The sequence below is a fragment of the Mandrillus leucophaeus genome, unplaced genomic scaffold, assembly GCF_000951045.1.
Source record: "Mandrillus leucophaeus isolate KB7577 unplaced genomic scaffold, Mleu.le_1.0 Scaffold404, whole genome shotgun sequence".
Taxonomy (NCBI): domain Eukaryota; kingdom Metazoa; phylum Chordata; class Mammalia; order Primates; family Cercopithecidae; genus Mandrillus; species Mandrillus leucophaeus.
The window spans coordinates 629,119-645,345 of record NW_012104299.1 but is presented as its reverse complement, the minus strand read 5'-3'; positions in this window follow the sequence as shown (position 1 = coordinate 645,345).

Sequence of the window (16,227 nt, the reverse complement as noted above, 5' to 3'; positions counted from 1 at the left end):
TTTTTGTATTTTTAGTAGAGATAGGGTTTCACCATGTTGGCCAGGCTGGTCTTGAACTCCTGACATCAGGTGATCCCCCAGTCTCAGCCTCCCAAAGTGCTAGGATTATAGGCGCGAGCCACTGCACCTGACCTAAAGTATTTTCAAAGCCTCTGCTATAGAGTATAGTGGGAGATGTGGAGAAGTTGCAGAAGGAGGGGCACATTAGCATCTAAAGACTCTGTTGACCATCATCCACGTTAGGTCCATTCTTCATTTTCTTTGAGGTCTAAAGTAGGTTCCTGATATTTTTAAGGGATTTGTTTGTGATTTACGAATCTGGCTATTTTATAGGAGGCTTAAGTGTTCTTTGTTTAAATAAAATGAAAACTTCAAATTTTCCTTTAGAACCATTTGACCAGTTACCTCTGTTTCATCTGCCATACGTGGAAATAGCTTTCCAAGAGAAACTGACATGGAGGCATGTAGTCTACTACATCAATGACATCTATATTACAAATAATTTAAAAGTAGTATATGAAGCAGAGACTGGATTTACCTATTAGAGAATCTAACAAACTATAGCAAATAAGCATATTTTTTAATGAAAACAGATCCCTCTAAAAGCTGCAAATTTTATATTAGTGAAATAACTCAATCTTTAACTCATTCTTGTTATAGCATGAATGATGAAGCTGTTTTCTGATAAATAGCTCAAGGATAAAGTGGTCCAATTTGAATAATGGGACTTTATTAGGGGGATCTGCATTAATGTGATTTGAAGCACATCTTTCTATACTCACTCAGTTGCCTTTTATATAATTACATTCTTTATCCATTGTTGATAAAGGTTCACTTCATTTTAACTAGTTTTCAAGTTCTGTCAGGGGAGAGAACCTCTTATTCCCCATGCCCTGTGCTTGTGAAGAGGCCTGGATGATGTAAATGGGACGGAGCGAGAGGGAGTGAAGGGGATTAAGTCCTGGACTTTGCAGTTCTGTTGTCAGCATCCCCTGGGAACCAGGCCCTGATTCCTTGGGTCCGTCTGTTCTGAGCCCTGACAGACAGGACAAGTAGAGGTATGTCTAGTCTTTCTTCCTACTGGAGGGTAACTTCGGAAAGTCTTTAGGATGATGCTCTTCATCGAAACCTGGAGGTTACGCTTTTTTAAAAAATGTGTTTCACTGTCCCCTTACCCTCTGATTAACTAGTCTTGTGTTCTTTTTAGAACACCTTGCAAATAAAGTATAAAAAAAGAGGCTGGGCACGGTGGCTCACTCCTGTAATCTCAGCACTTTGGGAGGCCGAGGTGGGTGGATCACCTGAGGTCAGGAGTTCGAGACTGGCCTGGCCAGCATGGTGCAACCCTGTTTCTACTAAAAATACAAAAATTAGCCAGGTGTGGTAGCTCATGCCTGTAGTCCCAGCTACTTGGGAGGCTGAGGTAGTAGAATCTTTTGAACCCGGGAGTCGGAGGTTGCAGTGAGCTGAGATTGTGCCACTGCACTCCAGCCTGGGCAACAGAGTGAAAGTAGGTCTCAAAAAAAAAAAAAAAAAAGAAAAGAAAAAAAAAAGTAATAAAGTGTAAAAAAGAAATGAAGTTACACATGATCAAGTAATCTCTGTTAATCTTTTGTTATACTCTTCTGTCTTTTTAAGTGTGTGTGCACTTACTTTTTTTCCTTATGTTACAAAAATACATTTTTAGGTCTTTTGTTACTTAAGAGTATATTGTGATAACTCAATTTAAAAATGGGCAAAGGACTTGAACAGACATTTCTCTGAAGAAGACGTACAAATGGCCAATAAGGACATGAGAAGACGCTCCACATTGGGGAAGTACAAATCAAGACCACAGCGAGATACTGCTGCACACCCATTGGATGGCTGTTGAGAAGAGAATAGAAAACAAGTGCTGAGAGTGTGGGTAAATTAGAACTCTTGTGCTTTGCTGGTGGAAATGTAAAATAGTGCAGCTGCTGTGGAAAATGGTATGAGGGCTTCTCAAAACATTAAACATAGAATTCCTGTATGATCCAGCAATTCCACTTCTGGGTATCTACCCAGAATAATTGAAAGCAGACTTGACAGACATTGTACACCCATGTTGATAGTATTATTCATAATAGCTGAATGGTAGAGACAACCCACTGTTTGTCAGTGGATGAATGGATAAACAAAATATGGGAACACATAGAGTGGAATATTACTGAGCCTTAAACAGGAAGGGAATTCTGGTACATGCTACAATTTGGGTGAACTTCAAAGACATTATGCCAAGTGAAATGAGCCAGTAACAAAAGGACAAATGTATAATTTCACTTACTTGAGTTATACACTTCATGTATAACTTCTCAAACTCATGGAGACAGAAAGTAGAATGGTAGTGGGCTAGGGGTAGGGGGAAATGGGAAGTTCGTTTTTATTTTTATTTTATTTTTTTGAGGCAGCGTCTCACTCTGTCACCCAGGCTGGACTGCAATGGTGTAATCATAGCCCACAACATCCTCCATCTCCTAGCTTCAAGCCATCCTCCTGTCTCAGCTTCCCTAGTAGCTGAGACTGCAAGACATGTGCCACCATGGCTGGCTATTTTTTTTTTTTTTAGTGGAGACAAGGTATGACTATGTTGCCCAGGCTTGTCTGAAACTCCTGGCCTCAAGCATTCTTCCCACTTTGGCCTCTCAAAGTGCTGGGATTACAGGTGAGAGCCTCTGCACATAGTGGGAAGTTAGTTTTTAACGGTACTTCCAGTTTGGGAAGAAAACATTCTGCAGATGGATGATGATGATAACTGCAGAATGGTGTGAGTGTACCTAATGCTGTAGGAGTGTGTGCACTCCAGCCTGGGCAACAAGAGTGAAACTCCATCTCAAAAATCATAAAAACAAAAAGACAACAAAAAAAAACTATGTGCTTAAAAATGGTTAAAATGTTAAATTGTATGTTATTGCAATTTAAGAGAGTATACTGTGATCATTTCCCACATTACATATTTTTTGAAACTGTGTTTAATATTCCATTTTATAGAATATCTTTTACCATTTTATTTTGAGCCATCATCGTTTTTCTAGTTTTCACTAATGCGAGGAATACTATCATGAATAACCTTGTTTATCAGGTTTTTCTTTATAGATAATTACTTAGGATAAATTCCTAGGGGTGAGATTACTAGGCTGCATGGTATGAACCTTTTTAAGGCCCTTGATCCATATCATTACATTATCCTCAGAATAGTTACTAAATTTCATTTTGGCCAAGCACGCTTCCACCAGCAGTGTATGGGGTTGAGCTTTCATTTTATTTTCCCAGGCACTACGTGTTATCATTACAAATAAATTGCCTGTTAAGCTAAACAATGATATGTCATCATTGTTTCAATTTAATCCTTTTTTATTACTGATGACGTTTGTGTTTTTTTTTTCCCCCCCACTTTCATTAATAGTACCTGAAATGTAGGAGTGCTTGATATTTGTTGAATGAATTTATCAGGTATCTTCTAGTTGCCATATCCTTTTACAGATGTGTGGGACATAATATCAAACAGGACTGAAGTATATTATACTTCTCTCACTGTGTTTACAGTCCAGTGGAAGAGCCAGTTAAACAATTGGTAGGTGCTATCAGTTGAAGTATGCTTGACATGCAAACAAATATTAGTGGTCCCTAACCCAGTCTGTAAGAGATGAGACTTCTGTAAGGACGTCATGTTTAAGCCAAAATCTGGTTGAATAGGAGGCATCTCAAGGATTCCCCTTCCAGGGGATGAAGTGGAGCTCAAGGAAGAAGGAATGTTTCCAGAAGAAGAACCCCAAGATATAAACTAAAGTTGGCCATTTGTATTTTTTCTTACAGGATTTGGCTATTCATTGTCCTTTGCTCTTTTCTCCCCCTCTCCTATCGGCTTATTTTTTTTTTTTGGGGGGGGGGGAGTAATTTAAAAGTACCCTTTATATAGTAAATTATTAAACATTTGCTATTCATAATGTTTCACCCTTCTCTGGTTAATGTGCTACATCCTGAACCCCTGCAAATAAGTTGTGTGTGTGTGTGTGTGTGTGTTTGAGATGGAGTTTCCTTCCCTCTTGTTGCCTAGGCTGGAGTGCAGTGGTGCGATCTCGGCTCACTGCAACCTCTGCCTCCTGGGCTCAAATGATTGTCCTGCCTCAGCCTCCCGAGTAGCTGAGATTACAGGCGCCCACCACCACGTCCAGCTAATTTTTTGTACTTTTAGTAGAGATGAGGTTTCATCATGTTGACCAGGCTGGTCTCGAACTCCTGACCTCAGGTGATCCACCTTCCTCGGCCTCCCAAAGTGCTAGGATTACAGGCCTGGGCCACCGCGCCCAGCCAGACATACCTTCTTTATTGTTGTAGGAGTCTTTAATTAGATCATTTTTGCTTCCTCCACAGAGTCAAACTCATAATCCTGGGAGGAAGATAGGAAGGGGGCAGGCAGGGAGGTTACAGGGGGACTCTGAGATGTCTGAGGGTGAGGAGAGGATGGAAGGCGAGGCAAAGGAATAGGTATCGTTGGTGATCCCCTAAGGACAGTGACCTTCCACCTTATCTCAGTCCTCAACATGTAAAGAGTTTCCTCCATTTTACAAGCGAGGAAACCAAGTTTCTAAGAGGTAAGTACTGTTTGTGGTAGATCTAAGATTTTGTCTTGAGACAGTCTCGCTCTGTCATGCAGGCTAGAGTACAGTAGCATTATCATGGCACACTGCAGACTGCAGCCTCGACCTCCCAGGCTCAAGTGATCCTTGTGTCTCAGCCTCCTCAGTAGTTGGGATTGCCGGTGGTTGCCACCGTGGCCAGCTCTTTTTTTTTTTTTTTTTTTTTAAGAGATGAGGTTTCGCTGTTTCCCGGGCTTGTCCCAAACTCCTGGTCTCAAGCAATCCACCTGCCTTGGCCTCCCAAAATTCTGGGATTTACAGGCATGAGCCACTGTACCCAGCATGGATCTAAGTTTTTTTGAGCTAATAGCAAAACCTATCTTTTTATAATATACTTTTTATAATATACCTCAATGCTGCTGCTTTTAACTTTTTATAATATACCTCAATGCTGCTGCTGCTTTTTTTTTTTTTTTTTTTTTTTTTTTTTTTTTTTTAAAGAGAAGTACTGGAAAACTGGATGCTGGCTTTTTGACTTCTCTTTGAATGTTAAATAAGCTTGACTCCGTGAAATTCTTGTAATCTTAAATGCCAAAGCTTTAGACCATAATGATTAATCACTTTGTGGCTTTCTATAAGTCAAAAAGCCAATTAAAAAAAACTCTTGTTGCTAAAATTTGTAAGCAGTATGGAGAGTTGTGTGTGTATGTATGATTGAACCTGGGAATCTTTTTTCCCCCCCTTAATTTCCAATTGAGTAGTGATTTATTGTGCTTGTAGAGGTAATTTTAACCCGGTGAATTCCTCTCGTGGTTCTTCCTGAATGATTTCCTAAGGCATTTTGAAAATCTCTTGGGTAGTGCTTTCAACCTGGCTTTCACAGTTCATCTTTCTTTATTCAGGGAGTGTTTGGATTTTACACCATGCTTGAGGCTGCTGTGTCTCGGTTGCAATAACCAGAAAACATTGGCTTGCTTTGGTCGCCGACCAAGCTTGTCACTACTCATTTCTGCCTGGCTCTAGACTGAAGACTTCAGTCCAATTTTCAGAATGTCCTCTTTTGACTTACTGTGCACAAACCCCACTTTGGCTCTGAACCGTGCTCTGAATATTAGCATAAGCACCTAATGCTGCTTGACTAAATTGTTATTGTTGAGAGAGGCGGATGAGGAAAGGCTGGCACGGGGAACATCTGTTAGGGCTGTACCTTTTCGTTGTATTAGTTTTTCTGACTTCCGGGATTATTTTCATTATGCAACTCTTCAATAAAGCTAATTTGGTATGATGAGGACATAACATTCCCCCCGCTCATTTTAAACATATGGGGTTTCCGGGCTGTTATTCAAAACTGTCTCACAGACTAAAATTTAAAATACAAGTGAACCAGGATTCTGCAGCTGAATCTGGGCTTTGAGGAGCCCACAGTGGGAGAAGGGGGTGAAAAAAATATATTTTGTGGAATGTACTATAACCAACCAATAAGATGTTTTTGCTATTTTAATTGGTTCTTCCTGGCAGGAGTTTCGTACAGCGGTGTCTCAGAGACACTGACCAAATCTGTTTATGGTAAGTCATTTTTGTAGAGAACAACAACATTCAACAGGCTATGGTATCACTCCATTTGGAAGTATGTTTCCTGATCTTGAGGTTGTAGAAGAAAATGACAAGAACATACTTGTGCCCACAGAGGCCTTAATCTCTCTTGCTGGCATTCCTTAGACATTTATTTATTGAAGAGTCTATGGGTCTATTTTGAGGTGAGAAACTAGATAGGTTAAAGAATGGATGATAACTTTGATTCTGAGAGCTCTTGTGCTATCAGAAGGAATGTGATAGATGGTACTTAAGTGAAAGGGTAACTGTTGCAGTATCAACCGAGGAAGAGAGAGCGGATGGCTGGTTTTGGAAGCTGACTTACAACACTGTTATATCTGGAGTTATAACCTTCCAGAGTATTACAAAGTTTCCAGTCTGTTCTTCTTATGTCAGCCCTCAGTGAGCTAGCATTGAGATTCGGCAGTTTATTTGCCGAAACAGTTAATCTATCTTTCTTTAAAAATTAGGCCTTCTGGAAACAGTGGCTCAACAGGGAAATGAATTCTTCTCTAAAATCCCACATTTCTTATGCTTCCGCTTGGAATAAGATCCCTCTCCTTAACACAAATAACGTTTAATTTTTTTTTTAACCACTCTGAAGCTAACTTAGGTTTAATTTTAGTTTATGCTGTAAGTTTTTCTTATGTGACTCCTACAGTTTTCCTGGAGTTATTGAAGAAATTGCTCCTGTAAAGCAAGTTTAGTTTTTATTCTGTTCATTTGAGATCCTTAATACCGTTTTGTCATTACTACTTGAGGGGAACTTAAAAAGAAAGAAATATAACAGCTGTTTTGGAGCACATTTGAAAAATGGTGAACTGCAGAATCTGTTGCTTTTCCTTGACTCCCTTCACTCTCCCCCAAAGACTTTTAAATAGAAGCTGTTTCCTTTTGCTGCATTAACCCCAAACCCTATCTGATTTCTTCCAGTTGCCGAGCAAAGAGTGGCAGCTTGCCTCTGAAGGCCACCAAAAAGGACCAAAATGTTTTAATGGAAATGGCAACCAAAAAACCCCTAATATTAAAAACCTACCTTGAAATCTGCCAGTGGTGAATGGAAGCTTCATCAGATTTTCAAATGGCTTTTATTAAATTATATAATGGAGGTGAAAGGGAAAGGTCTACACCGTAACTCCTATTCCATGAGCTAAACGTGTAAGCCTTACCATTTGATGTTCTCTTCTAGGCTTAACAGTAAGGACCATTTTGGAGTTAAAATGGTGTGGATTAGTTCTGTGTTAAACATGTCTTCATCTCATTTATGTATTGTATTAAACTCTTTAGGGGAACAGATAAAAAGGACGTTTTAGGCTTTACAAACACGCTACACACCATAAAATGTTTGTTTCAGCCCATTGCTTACTCCAAAGCAATGGTCTTTTGCTTGAAGATAATCTCAATAATGGAAAACAGTTACCAAAGGAGCTAGATTTTGGGTGGACGAATTGGCCCTTCACAAGGGACTGCAGAATCCTGGTATTTGAACTGGCGGGGTGTGTGGTTTTTTTTTTTGTTGTTTGTTTGTTTTTTTTTTTTTGGCTTGTTTTTGTTTGTCAGAATATGGCCCCAGTTTGGTTTTAAGTTTTGAATGTTCAGAAAGTTCTCAGAGCAGACAGGGTCCATAAAGACTTAGTAGTACTTCTGTGCAAACAGTGATTTCTTTTTTCCCCAAAAATTAATTTGGCGTAAGTGTGATCATGGCTGCTTGACATTTTTTTGTGTTAAGATGGTAGAGCATAAACCACATTCAAAGAAAATATTAGAGCCTATGTATTAGAGTATTTAAACTGCTTAATGTAGAGCAAAGAAAAATGTCGCCCTTGGGTGCTGTTGTGTTCTAAGCAAGTAATGCTTCTCTGGATTTCGATACCTGAGAAATCCTTTATTTAGAAGTCATTCATATTCATCTTTAATACAGCAACTGTGAATATCATTAGCCAGTAGCAATAAATTTTGCTAAAATTATTTGGCAGTTCAGAAGGTAGGGTAGCCAGTTGAAGTCCTGTAGGTCCAAGGAGGAACTTGGCAGTGAGTTATTGTTAAAAGCGGCGAGTGCCAGGAGTCAGCCCAAGGAGAGTTCTGTGGGAATCAGAGGAGTGTGGGGCTAGCTGAGTCCTTATATTATTTATTCCTGCAAGCATGACAGATTGATTATTACAGATCTGACAAACCACTTGCATGGGTCTTCTCATACTTTTTCATCCCTCTCTTCTTCCTTTTTGTGAGTGGGTAAGACTTAAAACCACATACCTCAGGATACATTGCTGAATCAGTTTTTTGATGGTCACAGACCTTTGTCTAGAAAGCTGCTAGCTTTCTGCTATTTAAAATACAAATTTTGGGATATGGCAGGCCTCACCATTTCTTCACTGTATGCGGCACTGCTTGCTGGGCAGCAGACAGTAAATATTAAGTAAGGTCTTCAAAATCAGTTTCATTCCATCGGAACATGGTAACATTTTTTCCCCCCGCGTTTAATCCAAGGTGCAAATTCTGAGGGATATTAAGTAATTTTAAAAAGTTTATCTACTATCTTTGTGTTTGCTGTGAGATATCTTTCTGGAGATATAAAATTAAGTGAGGCACGTTGTTCTGAAATCTGGGTGCCAGTAATTCTTGCATGGTAGGGAGCTGTGCCTTGCATTGTGTATGCATGTCAAATCTGAATATCTCACCTCGAAAGAAGTTTAGCAAACGGTAAAAAGCACTTCCCAAACAATCCTACAGTTTTAAGTAAGGGGTACTCAGAGAAAGGGACTCTTTTCAGGAGAGGTTTCATAAATGGTAATCAATCACAAATAATTAACTAGGTACTTGACCATGCAGGTATGATCCTAGCACAGTGCGGATCAAATTCTAAGGCAGCTTAGAATTTGAAATTGAACTTTTACCCTGGTTATTTTTAGAATGCTGTTTCTCTTTCATTTATGTGAATAAACGTATATTTTGCATGTTACCCTAAACATTTACATATCCTTATACCTTTGCAATTTACCAAGAAAGGCTTATAAAATTGTGATAAAGATTTCTAGTGAATTATTTTCTTACAGCTATTATACAAGGAATTTAAGGTGTTGTATTATCCTATATGGGTCAAAGATATATATAGTTTGATAGGTTATAAGCTATCTTGACACTGTTCTGCATTTATAAATTCAGCCATTTTGCAAATGTTTCTGGAGCGTCTCCTGCACACAGACACCAAGGATGTACGAGCGACTAAGTCACTTGTGGTCCCTGCTTTTGAGGGTGTGTTGAAGACTATTCAGTTAAAAGCCAAATCATGGCCGGGCGCGGTGGCTCACGCCTGTAATCCCGGCACTTTGGGAGGCCGAGGCGGGTGGATCACAAGGTCGGGAGTTCAGGACCATCCTGGCCAACCAACATGGTGAAACCCCAACTCTACTAAAAATACAAAAATTAGCCGGGCGCGGTGGCTCATGCCTGTCATCCCAGCTACTCAGGAGGCTGAGGCAGGAGAATCGCTTGAACCTGGGAGGCAGAGGTGGCAATGAGCCAAGACTGGGCCATTGCACTCTCAAAAAAAAAAAATAAATAAAAAATGCTCCATCATAGTAAGCAGTTCAGGGATAGAGATAACTTTGGGAGGCAGGGTGAGCCTCTGAACCTGTTTGAATGTAGATCGAACTAATGCCAATTAAGGGAATTGCGGGGACAGGACAGAATGTGAAAGTTATACACCTAGAAACTGTAAAAATAGTGTAACTGAGCCATAGTCTGGAGGCAGAGAAAGGAAAAGTAAGAGAAGGTATAAGTATGCTGGTATCCACATCTTTGAAAGTAGATTCTCTTACGTCCACCTCCACCTCCTCTGTCCAACTGATTCTGTCTAAAGCGGAAGCATTGTTCAAAAAAATTGCTGTAGCTTTTTAATAGTTTCACCATCTCTTAATCTGAAATTTCATTAATTTTCTTTTGCTAGAGTCAAGAAAAATTATATCAGAAATGAAAATAGCACATGGAACATGTTCCCATTTTCATAAAATTACTTGTCATCTATCCATGTTCATAGAAAGATGGCTAGAATGGTTTTTGCTTAGTGTTAATGGTATTATTTCTGTGTGTTGGCATTTGAGTTGATTTATTTTTACATTTGTCTTTCTACTCTGCATTGCATAAATTCTCTTTCTTTTTTTAAAAAAGAAGCAAATATGCCAAGATGTTAAAAGTAGATAATTTTGGATGTTGAGAACCTGAATAATTTTTTTTTTGTAGTTTTAATTTCCAAAATTAGGGGAGAGGGAGAATGTTGTTTGGTTTACCATGCTGAACATAGATTATATGTTATTTTATGCACATAAGTTTAAGTAATTTAAGTACCAAGTTACTACTAGTACTTGATTTCCCAAGTTACTGGGAATATACATAGTGGGCTGTTTGTAATTTTTAGTACTTAATCCATTTCTTCTCTGCCATGCTTAGCTTTTTCTCTGTCACTCCCCCTCCGCCACCCTTGTCTATTCTGGGGCCATATCACTCCTTGTTATCCATCACTGAATGGCCTAACTTCCTTTCAAACAAAGTTTCCTTTGTTTGATTAGTTTTCGGTTTTCGTGGAAAGCTGTTGAAGGGGTATAAGTGAGTATGGGGTAGGGGAAGGTGGTTTTGATATGATCAGGTTTAGTAGTTCATTTGGCCTGCTGTGCAGAGATCAGATTGGAGGGAGACTGGAGTGAGTGAGACTATACCAGTTAGGTACGGCTGAACAACCATCCCCAAAGGTGATGGCAACTTGGACAGAGGAGGTGCAGGTGGATGTAAGAGGCTGTACTTGAAAAATGGTCTAGACTTAGTGGAAGATTAGATATGGAGGGGGGTTGAAGGACAGGGAGTATCCAGGGTGACTTCTAGGTTCTGAGCTTGGACAGTAGGATGGATGGTGATCCATTTGCTGAGACAAGGCGTGATGGAAGAGGAACTTGATGTTTGTTTGTATCTGAATCATGAGGCTGGACCAGGTGACCTTGGGCTTCATTTTAAAATTGATAGCACCATAATGCCTACCATTGTATATTTTCAGTGAGGGCTCATGAGTGGGTTTCTTGGGCCCCATCCCTCCCTAAATTAGAGAAAAAAAAATTGTCAGCAGCATTTTCTGGGGAGAGGTTCCTTCCATATTTTTCATTAGGCTTTCTAGGTGGGCCATGACTCAAGAAAAATTAAGAACCACTAAGTACGTTTAATCACAGTGACCATTCAATAAATAATTGTCATAGGCTTATAAAGCACAAGAACAGTATCAATGAATGGAAATTTCCTATTCTGCATTTTAAAAGGGAGTTTGAAGTGCTCCTAAGAACCATTTTCCCAGCACGTCTTTTCTGATCACCTAAGACCAAAATGATCACTCAGTCTCTTGATTCCTTTAGCAGTAATTATGCCTGTACTATTTCTTGGCTTTATTTTTGTTTTTTTGAGTACACTGCTTAGCTTTTCCAGTAGAAACAGCTAGCTGTGCTGGGCGCAGTGGCCCATGCCTATAATCCCAGCACTTTGGGAGGCTGAGGCGAGCAGATAACTTAAGCTGAGGAGTTCGAGATCAGGCTGGCCAACATGGCGAAGCCCGTCTCTACCAAACACCAAAAACAAACAAACAAAGCCAGTTAGTTGTTGTTAGCCTATCCCCATGCTGGCTAAGTTGCATAATCATCCCTGTGAAGTTAGTGTTGGCATCCTTTTTTTAGAGATGAGGAAACTGAGGCTTAGAAATGTAAGTAAATGGTAGCTAGGAAGTGGCAGAACTGTGATTTGAATCAAGGCTGTTTGACGCCAGAGCTTTCTATTTGTCACAGATATCGACAAGTCCTGTTGGTTGGCAGAAGTCAAACCTATACTTTGCTTTTATTTATTTTGAGATGGAGTCCCACTGTGTTGCCCAGGCTGGAGTGCACTTGCGTGATCTCGGCTCACTGCAACCTCCACCTCCTGGGTTCGAGTGATTCGCCTGCCTCAGTCTCCCAAGTAGCTGGGAATGCAGGCACCTGCCACCACACTTCATACCTATACTTTGTTTCCAACGTCGTGCATTCAGATTTTTACTGAAAGAATGAATATACATTCTGCAGTATGATCAAGCCTGTTTTGTGTAATGCCCCTGCATATGCCCAGAATAAAATTACCCTTTTTATTTTTCTCATTTGTCTCCTATTTCTTTTACAAACTAAATGCCCTTTCCCGCACCCCCCACCCTCTTGCTGAATTTTCTTAGGAACTCTTATACCCTATCTTGCTTTGGAAATAGCAAAATACACAGGATTACAGAATTGTTATCAATTCACACATTTGAGATTTATATCTGTGTTACCACCATTACTTCCCACACCAGTTTTCTAGCTACTTTTTTGTGTATGTGGTAGTGCTGTGTGTCTGTATGTGTGTGTGTGTGTGTGTGTGTGTGTGTGTGTGTGTTGTGTATGTGTGTATTTAAATTGTGATTAAATTAGAAAACCTTGTTAGGAAGTTGAATTTCTGAAGCAGTCATTTATGTTCAGCCTGTGTAACTAATGTACAATTATCTTTCAGTTTCCTCTGGAATCTTGCTTTAATGACTTTCAGAATAGTGTTTATATATGCCATCACTTGCCTAATTAGTTTTATAAGGAAATCCGTGCTGTCCCGGGTCATCCTGCCAATAGAGGCAGCTTCCAGTTCTCTTGAGTCTCCCGAGGGATACATTCCCTTCACAAAGTGCTGGAAGCTGGCTTTTCCGGGACCATTTTCCTTTTTTTTTTTAATCATGGAAATGAGAAAGTCAGTGTCAGGGAGGTGACTGTACTACAGTCCTTCTGATTATTGACATATTTCTCTTACCTCAAAACTTGAGTTATTTCATTGTAAAATTGCAGGCAGGAAAAATGTATAGAAGCAGTAGCTTTCAGACTGAAGATGAAGAAGTCTCTCTGAACTTCAAGGAAATTTGGAGATGAACAAGAATTTTGAAAACATTTGAAAATGGAATTCATAGCCCTAATAAAAAATGCAGTTCAGTGTATCAACATTTTGATTCTGAGGAGACCAAGCACAGTGCCTGGCATAAAATAGATGGTTAATTAATTTTATTGAATGAATACCTAAGCAGATGATGGATGAATGCCACTGGAACATAATGTCCATGAGGACAGTGTTGCCGATATTTCTAGCATCATCTAGAAGGTGCTCAGTAACTACATTCGGAGTGAATGACTGAATGCCAGTAAAAGATAAGCTATTGGGTTATCTTTTTTTGCTTTTTTTTTTTTTTTGAGATGGAGTCTCACTCTGTCGCACAAGCTAGAGTGCACACGTGGCATGATCTCAGCTCACTGCAACTTCCGCCTCCCAGGTTTAAGCGATTCTCCTGCCTCAGCCTCCTGAGTAGCTGGGACTACAGGCACGTGGCAGCATGCCTGGCTAATTTTTTGTATTTTTAGTAGAGATGGGAATTCATGGTGTTAGCCAGGATGGTCTCGATCTCCTGACCTCATGGTCTGTCCGCTTCAGCCTCCCAAAGTGCTGGGATTACAGGCGTGAGCCACCATGCTTGGCCGAGATAATCTTTTTTAAATTAAAAAATAAATTAGAGACAGTCTTGCTATATTGCCCAGGATGGACTTGCGCTCTTGGGCTCAAGCCTCTTGCTTTAGCCTCACAAGTGATTGGTTTTACAGGTTTACGCCACTGTGCCTGGCTGTTGGGTGGGTTTTAGTATGAAAACTACGGATCCTAAGAGATGATCCCTGGGCATATCAACAAAGTATATATATTTAAAAGCCAAGCTTATTAGAAATATTGATTATGTCTTATGATACCGGAAATCCATTTATTTGGAAATAGTTGACATATTGAATTTTTAAATATAAATTAAGGCACTGGTTCTCAAACTTTTAGGTCTCAGGATGGCTTTTGGTGCAGTGACTCATGCCTGTAATCCCAGCACTTTGGGAGGCTGAGGCAAGCGGATCATTTGAGGTCAGGAGTTTGAGCCCATCGTGGCCAGCATGGTGAAACTCCGTGTCTACTAAAAATACAAAAAATTAGCTGGGCGTGGTGGCTCGCACCTGTAATCCCAGCTACTCGGGAGGCTGAGGCAGGAGAATCACTTGAACGCGGGAGGTGGAGGTTGCAGTGAGCTGAGGTCACACCACTGTACTCCAGCCTGGGTGACAGAGCAAGACTCCATCTAAAAAAAAAAAAATTATTGGGGACTCCAAAGAGTTTTATTTATATAGATTTTGTCTACTGATATTGATCATATTAGAAATTTAAAATGAGAGATTTTAAAGATATTTATTAATTGATTTAAAATAGTAATAGTAATCCCTTCATACAGTTACATAAACTACATAATTTTATGAAAAAGGACTATATTTTCCCAAACAAAATTTAGTGGGAAGAGTGGTGTTTTACATCCCTCTTCGATCTGACTTAAATAAAACGTAGTTGGGCTCTCAGCTGCTTCTGCCTCAATCTGTTGTGATATGTTTTGGTTGAAGTATATGTCTAACACAGTTACGGAATTGAAAAAAGGAGGGAGGATTTTAGCAGCTTTTTCAGGTAACTGGAGATATTCTCTGATATTTTTGATAGTTGTAGTTGGCAAGTAATTGTTTCTCAAAGGTCGGTTGCAAGGTAGAGAATGAAACGGTGTCTGTGTTTCCTGCTGGTCCATATTATGTGTTGAATGACTTTTTTTTTTTAGATCGAGCCTCGCACTGTTGTTGTCTAGAGTGCAGTGACGCGATCTCGGCTCACTGCAAGCTCCGCCTCCCGGGTTCACGCCATTCTCCTGCCTCAGCCTCCCGAGTAGCTGGGACTACAGGCACCCGCCACCTCGCCCGGCTAATTTTTTGTATTTTTAGTAGAGACGGGGTTTCGCTGTGTTAGCCAGGATGGTCTTGGTCTCCTGACTTCATGATCCGCCCATCTCAGCCTCCCAAAGTGCTGGGATTACAGACATGAGTGCCTGGCCCTGAATGGCTCTTTTATGCATTGGTGTGACCGCATTCTTTGGTTTGGAAAACACTCTTTCATTGAGTTCTGCAGGTTCTTCTAAATGGTGACACATTTCATTATGCAACATCGAGAAAGTCACAATTGTTAGTATCACCATCAATCTCATCAAAGAGCCTTTAAGTATTATCAGGAAGCTGTCAAGCTGATGGTAGATGCACATTTTCTAAAATTGTATTTTTCACTTGGAAGCTTGAATTTATCATTGGCAGTAAATTCTGTCAGTTACTTAAGTGAAGTGACAGGCTCACTTTACTGTATTTCAAAAAAGTATCTGCCAAATCTCCAAGTCTAAGTAACCATATTGTAGTTGTTCTTTCGAGTCAAATTGGTGTTTCATGTAGAGAGTGGCTGCTCAGCTTAGGACAACCGTCATCCCCGGAGTGTATGCTTTATGTGTCAGAACATTTATGCAGAATCCATTTTTTTTTTTTTTTGAGACCGAGTCTCGCTCTGTGCCCACACTGGAGTGTAGTGGCCCAGTCTCAGCTCACTGCAACCTCCACCTCCTAGTTTCAAGCGATTCTACTGCCTCAGACTTCGGAGTAGCTGGGATTACAGGCATCCACCACCACGCCCAGCTAATTTTTGTATTTTTGATAGAAATGGGGTTTCACCATGTTGGCCAGGCTGGTCTTCAACTCCTGGCCTCATGTGATCCACCTGCCTTGGCCTCCCAAAGTGCTGGGATTATAGATATGAGCCACTGTGCCTGGCCCAGAATCAATAATTGTTAATGCTTCATCGAGACTTTCTTAAATAAAACTGGCATAAAAGAACAACAAAAACCCCCTGGGGTTTCATGGTGCAAAGAACATAATTCCTGCTAGTACCGCCTGGCACTGTCACCTTGACTCATGCTAGGGTTCCTGCTGTCACACCACCATTGCTCTTGCACCATCAGTGCAAACGTCAACACAAGGAAAAAGGCAAATAGTGGCTCAGTATTATCATTAAAGTGGTTTGATCGTGAGGACCCTTAAAGGTTTGTGGAGCATACTTTCAGGCACATTTTGATTTAAGA